The sequence below is a fragment of the Parasteatoda tepidariorum genome, unplaced genomic scaffold, assembly GCF_043381705.1.
Source record: "Parasteatoda tepidariorum isolate YZ-2023 unplaced genomic scaffold, CAS_Ptep_4.0 HiC_scaffold_1613, whole genome shotgun sequence".
NCBI classification, from domain to species: domain Eukaryota; kingdom Metazoa; phylum Arthropoda; class Arachnida; order Araneae; family Theridiidae; genus Parasteatoda; species Parasteatoda tepidariorum.
Window position 1 is genome coordinate 4,197 of NW_027261444.1, and position 5,899 is coordinate 10,095.

The 5,899-nt window shown below is 28.8% G+C and overlaps 1 long non-coding RNA gene across 1 annotated transcript; it reads left to right on the forward strand.

The window, feature by feature from the left end:
* The first annotated feature begins 377 nt into the window (after positions 1-377).
* LOC122268436 (uncharacterized) lies at positions 378-5,183 on the forward strand. The gene is made up of 3 exons (XR_011638430.1): positions 378-536; positions 2,287-2,450; positions 5,003-5,183. It is a non-coding gene; the product is annotated as an uncharacterized lncRNA (long non-coding RNA).
* The last annotated feature ends 716 nt before the right edge of the window (positions 5,184-5,899 follow it).

Sequence of the window (5,899 nt, forward strand, 5' to 3'; positions counted from 1 at the left end):
TAAAAATTACTCTATTATTCATTAGTTTTTCTAAATTTTCAACATAAGCTTACAGTTGCAGTAGACACTAACTGCAGATCAACATCACATTCCTTGCTGACGATACAAAATTAATATTTGTTGCGGAATGTTAGATATAATTCTGTTCCTTTGGGTTTTACCAGGTAAAGCTTATCTGTGAAAATGAAACTTCCTTTGTAACTCTGAAATGACGCATCTTTAGAAGATAGCCTTAAATCAGGTTTCATTTGTTATAAACTGAATTGTACGTAGCTTAAACAGGGAACTTTAAATTATCTTTTTAACTTATCTATCTTCAAATTGACTTGAATGGAACTTTAAATTAGCTAGACTTCAAATTGAAAGTGCTCCTTGAATTTCTTTACTGATAAATTTTGCGACTAAAAAGGGAGGTGCCCTAACTGAGAGGTACAAATATCTTTTAAATCTGGAAATAGGCGCATTTCATTTTAAAAGCATCAAAATGAAAATCAAATATTTTTTAACTTTTTTTGCCTGTCTTTTTCTACAAGCAAGTAAGTTATATTTAAAGATGCGTGATTTATTTTGCGAAATAAAAAGATGAAATAATTATTAANAAGATGCAATAATTATTAAAATTAAGAAGAATTAAATAAATATAGAAATTTAAAATTAAATTTTCAAATAATAGAGATTTAAAAATTAGGGTTTGAGATAAGTTCCTAACATTGATTTAATTATTTTCATATGTCATTTTATTAAAAATTTGATTAAATTAAAATTAAAAATTTGATTAAATTAAAAATTTGAAAAAATTTAAATTAAAAATTTGATTAAATTAAAATTAAAATTTTGATTAAATTAAATTAAAAATTTTGATTAAATTAAAATTAAAAATTTGATTAAATTAAAATTAAAAATTATTCAAAAATAGTTTTTTACATTTATTTTTAAAGCAGAATTTTTTTTCAGAAAACCACTTTAGCAGAAATTTATTTCCTCTTTCAAAATGCAATAATTGCATAATTTGCAAAAATCCAAAAATTTTCATTTTCTCTATCTAAATTTTTAAAAAATAAGACAGAAATTATTCATATTTTAACATTAAGATTTAAGTTATTTTAAAATACAAATTGTAACTAATTGCGTTCATACTAGTGAATTTATCAACAGAAAATAAATAAAATTAATGTCAGGAATTATATAAAAAATAATGTAATGTATTTTAGATATTGTAACTATGTTTAGATATTGTATTATATTGTAAATATTTAGCAAAACTAATTATAGAAGAAACTAAACAAAAAATATCTCTTGAAAAGTCTACGACTTTCCGAACGAAACTAATTTAAGATCTGAAATCCCCGAACCCGAAACCTTTTGCCTACGTCGCCTGGTAGCACAAAAGTTAAGTACGATTAAATACTTGTATACATGTAACAAAAAAAATTGCTCTTCGGTTTTTCCTATTGTCAAATTCCTATTACATTATCTAATTAAAAATAATTTTTTGCACTTGCCGATTAGTCAATAACGCTCCTGGTCATAATTTGAAATGGCAGAATTTCTTTTTAAATTTTTTTTACTGATAAAAATTATTTGCACATATTTTTCATTTTTCTATATTATCTTTGCGAAGCAAAACATACCTGTCTACCATGTTATAAAATATCAAATACAAATTTTGGCAGATGGATATAAACTTCAACACCTAATGTTTTTGGGAATAATTTTTTCGTGTAGTGAAGAGATATTGCAGAAATTTATAAAATATATTTTTAAACAGAGGAGACGAATTTATTAAAGGTTTAACAGAAAATATGATCAATTGTCACTCTAAACTCGAATATATATGTTTAAGTGATTGAAAAGCAGAATAAGATAAAATTCTTTAAAAATGCTAATTTAGAAAAACATCAATTACATATATTTTGAGGCGCAATGGCTCAGTGGTTGAGGCATTAAGCTGTCAATGATAAAGTCTGGAGTTCGATTTTATGAGGTGACATGACGCCCAATCAGCTTCAGATCGATGGGTAGCAGCTTGTCTAGGAAGCAAAAGTGGCCTGACCACAGTCATACCGTTGGTCAAGAAATTGTGAAGTTCCCAATATCCAATATATATATATATANCTGGAATTTGCACTGAATTATATTTTGACTCTGAAAAGCTGGGAATATTCACGGAAAGTATATATATATATATATATATATTGGAAACTTTTAAAATCACGAAACCTTTTTAAGGAAAAACCTATGAAATGTAAAGCATAAGTTCTTGGATTAAAACATTTAACTTTACAGGTTCAGTCTATTGCCATTGCTCAGAAAGGACAGGCTTAATTGATACGATTTCAGATATCTATAGTGTGTTTGGCCATATCCAGTACTACAAATGTTGGAAAGTGTTAAATCCTGCAAAGAATATCATACACTTTCATCTCAAAGAGCTACATATAAGGAATGAGGTATAATACTTCTAATTTATGTAAATTTATAAAATTAACCACATTGTGTCTATTTCTTTACCGACTCGACAGCTCTTCGCAGTTCAAACCCTCCTTTAGAATATTTCTCTAATTTTTTTTTCCTCGCCAGGGTGTTTCAGTTGTTCACTCTCAGTACCTTAAAATCCCCATCATTGCAGTTACCCCATCTTTCTTAGTCTGGGCTTGCCTCTGGTTTGGGTTCCAGTTGGTTTAAAATTAAGGATTCTGGATGTTAAGGTGGACAGATCTAATAGGCAGATGTGTCCAGAAAATATGATGTGATTTACTTGGATGTACTGGTAGATGGTATCCACCTCTCTATACAGCTTGTACAGTTAATCATTGTATCTGTGAAAGCATGTATCATTGATATACACTGCATTGAGAATACTTTTCAAAACTTTAGTATATAAATAGCAAAATGTGTCGAGCTGCTTTTTATTTTTAAAAAATTTATTTTATTCAAATACGAAAAAGTGTGGTTTGATTACTGTTACAGTAAACCGTTATACATAATTTAAGAGACTTCTTTGAAATATTGCTACAACATTTTACAAAATCCCCTTAACTGTTCAAAAGTTTTATGAAAAATATAGATATTTATATTTGGATCTGTAGTCAAAACACAGTACTTATTTTAGTCTAAAATGGCTGGTAATAGCATACCTGCCAACCTTTACGCATTTGGCGTAAAATTTTATTTTTATATTTAAAGTGGTTGTAAATATATACTATTTTTTCTCTTATAAACTTAATTTTTAAATGATTTTTTCACCATTATTTTTAAAAAACTTACGCATATATATTAATATGCGTTACTCTCAACGATATCAGCTCAAGCTATTTCAATTACAACGTATTTCGTTGCTTAAAATTGAAATTTTAATTCCATTTTAATACCATTGGGAAAAATCATAACGAAAGGGATTAAAAGTTGGCAGGTATGTAATAGAAATAAATACTTACTTGGTATGAACAAATGCATACTACCACTTTTTGCGAGCAGGTGTTTTTCATGCATTTTGTGTCGGGAATTAGTGGGTTAATTAGGCACCAAGATGAGTTTGGAGCCCTATTCTAAATCATCATGATTTCTAGAGCTGCTAATCATTACGATTTTTGAAAAAATATTTTATCGACAATTAAAAATTAAAGCTTTCGGAATTGTACGTAATATTAAAAGCCTCACTATAAGAGAATTGGAACAAAGCTCTTTGATCATTTTATTTTACGACTTTAAAATCATTTGCATGTAATTCTGTGGTAAGATAGTTTTAAACCAAATTTACAAACAAAATATTCCTACAAAAATATTGTAAATGAACTCGAAAAAGACGATGAACAGCAGCATCTTCAGTCAATGGCATTCTTACAATATTGAATTCCCAGCTCTCGGTTTTGATTTCTTTTTCATTTACGATTATTTCGTAGTATGTTTAGAATCCCAGTCTTTGGATTTCCACCATATAATGATATCAATGCTTAGGTGTTAGATTCTTTCTATTTTTAAGTGTTCCTATTTCTTCTCTATTTTTTTTTGCAATTTTCTACTAAAAACTAAAGCTTTAAAAAGTTTCCTTAATTTTGCCAATCTGGAACAAATTGAGTTTCATATAAGCTTTTGAATAATTTTATGTCCTGCAGTGTACTGACTGATCGTTAAGACACGGTTCCCATCAGATCACCGAAGTCTAGCATCACTGGTTGCTGTCAGCGTGAGGGTGGGTGACCACTTGGATCAGTATGCGTAGGGACCGCGGGTACGGTATTGGTCCTCGTTAAACTGTTCTACAGTAAAGTGCTCGACTTCGCGTGCAGGTCGTCGGACGGGGGTGCCATCTCCTCTGCAGAGGATCAAAATTATGATTGCATGTCTTCGGATCATTCTCAGGGATGTTTCCCAGACCGTCACCAATAGCCCATTGTGCTGCTCTAGTACGACGTAAATGAACTACAACAAAACAATATTTTTACATGTAGTGATGAGAAAAATGACTTTAAATTCGATTTTCAAAACAAGGAATCATACACTCAAACATAATATTAGCTACCACTGGAAGAAATTTTTCCAAAATGCGTTGAAAGTTTACAGTCCTAAAAATTGTTTCATTAAAAAATATTAATTTACTGAATGATTAGTTTTTATTACCATTATTTCTCTGATCTCATTATTTATTATTTCTTGACCGCCCAGGATTTTAAACGCGTAATTTCAAATCAAATATCAATTTCTTATATTATTTATGTATTTTGATGAACACGCGTTCAAACGAAAGAAAAAACCCGTCTCTGTTTAAACGAGATAAATTTTCGAAAATGAAATAGTAGAGTTATACATTCATAAGAAATATTACACTAGAGTCTTGGGTGTTTAATGGGTTAATAAATTTGTTCAATGTCAATCATGAAGTAAAATTAAGAAATATATATGTTCTTCATCAACCCTTTAGTTTTTTAAAGAACTCGAAATCTTTTAACTGATAATTATTCAAATATTGAAAGATACTTATATTAATGATTTGTCTTTTCAGCCCCAAACAGTGGGAAATTTAACAATAAATCTGATGGATGAAAATAAAAATATTATTTTTTGGTCTGGCTCTTCCTCTGGGAGAATTACAACTTCGTCAACATCAGTAGAAATTCGCTTTAGAGTGAATTCTAGTAAAATATCAAACCATATCCTAACCAATTTCACTTTGTTTTATACAATGGGTGAGTATTTTTTAAAATCATAAATATTATGCAAAACTATTTGTTTCAAAATAATTGTGTGACTGCAATTTCAACCGAATTTTCCAAAACTTGAAGATGCAATGTTAGATTTATGCAGAAATCAACTCGACTAGAGAGTGTGTTGTAAGGAGTTTGTTTAAGCGACAATGATTTTTTTGCTGAATTAATCTACGTTTTTAATATTTAAAAAATTTGTTTTACCTATCATTTCAAATCAATAATTCCAACCCATGAATATGATCTTCGGTTTTAAAAATTTCAATTTTAAGTATCTGCTGAGTAACATAAGTTGTTGTTTTCCTTAACTTATGTTATTCCCCAACTTTCTTTCTACACTATTTTACTATCATAGTGTAAAATTGTTTCGTACGACAACACAAGATAAATATTTAAACTAGAGATATAGATAAATGTAAGCATATACATACTAAAAATTAATTAATTAGTTTACGATTTTACAACATCAACATTTACAAAATAAATGCAATGGTTAATCACGTTTGTTTCTAAAAAGAGGAAATGCAGATACTTGGTTCCACAGAGACTCCTTGAAGGATCATGTAAAACCCCCTGTCTTTATAGAACGTTCGTAAACTTTGCCTTAGCAATCAGTTTTAAAAACTATGCAATCGAATTTCAGGAAAATTAAATAATGAAAAGACCGGAATTCCATTTAAAAAAATAGAGAGTTT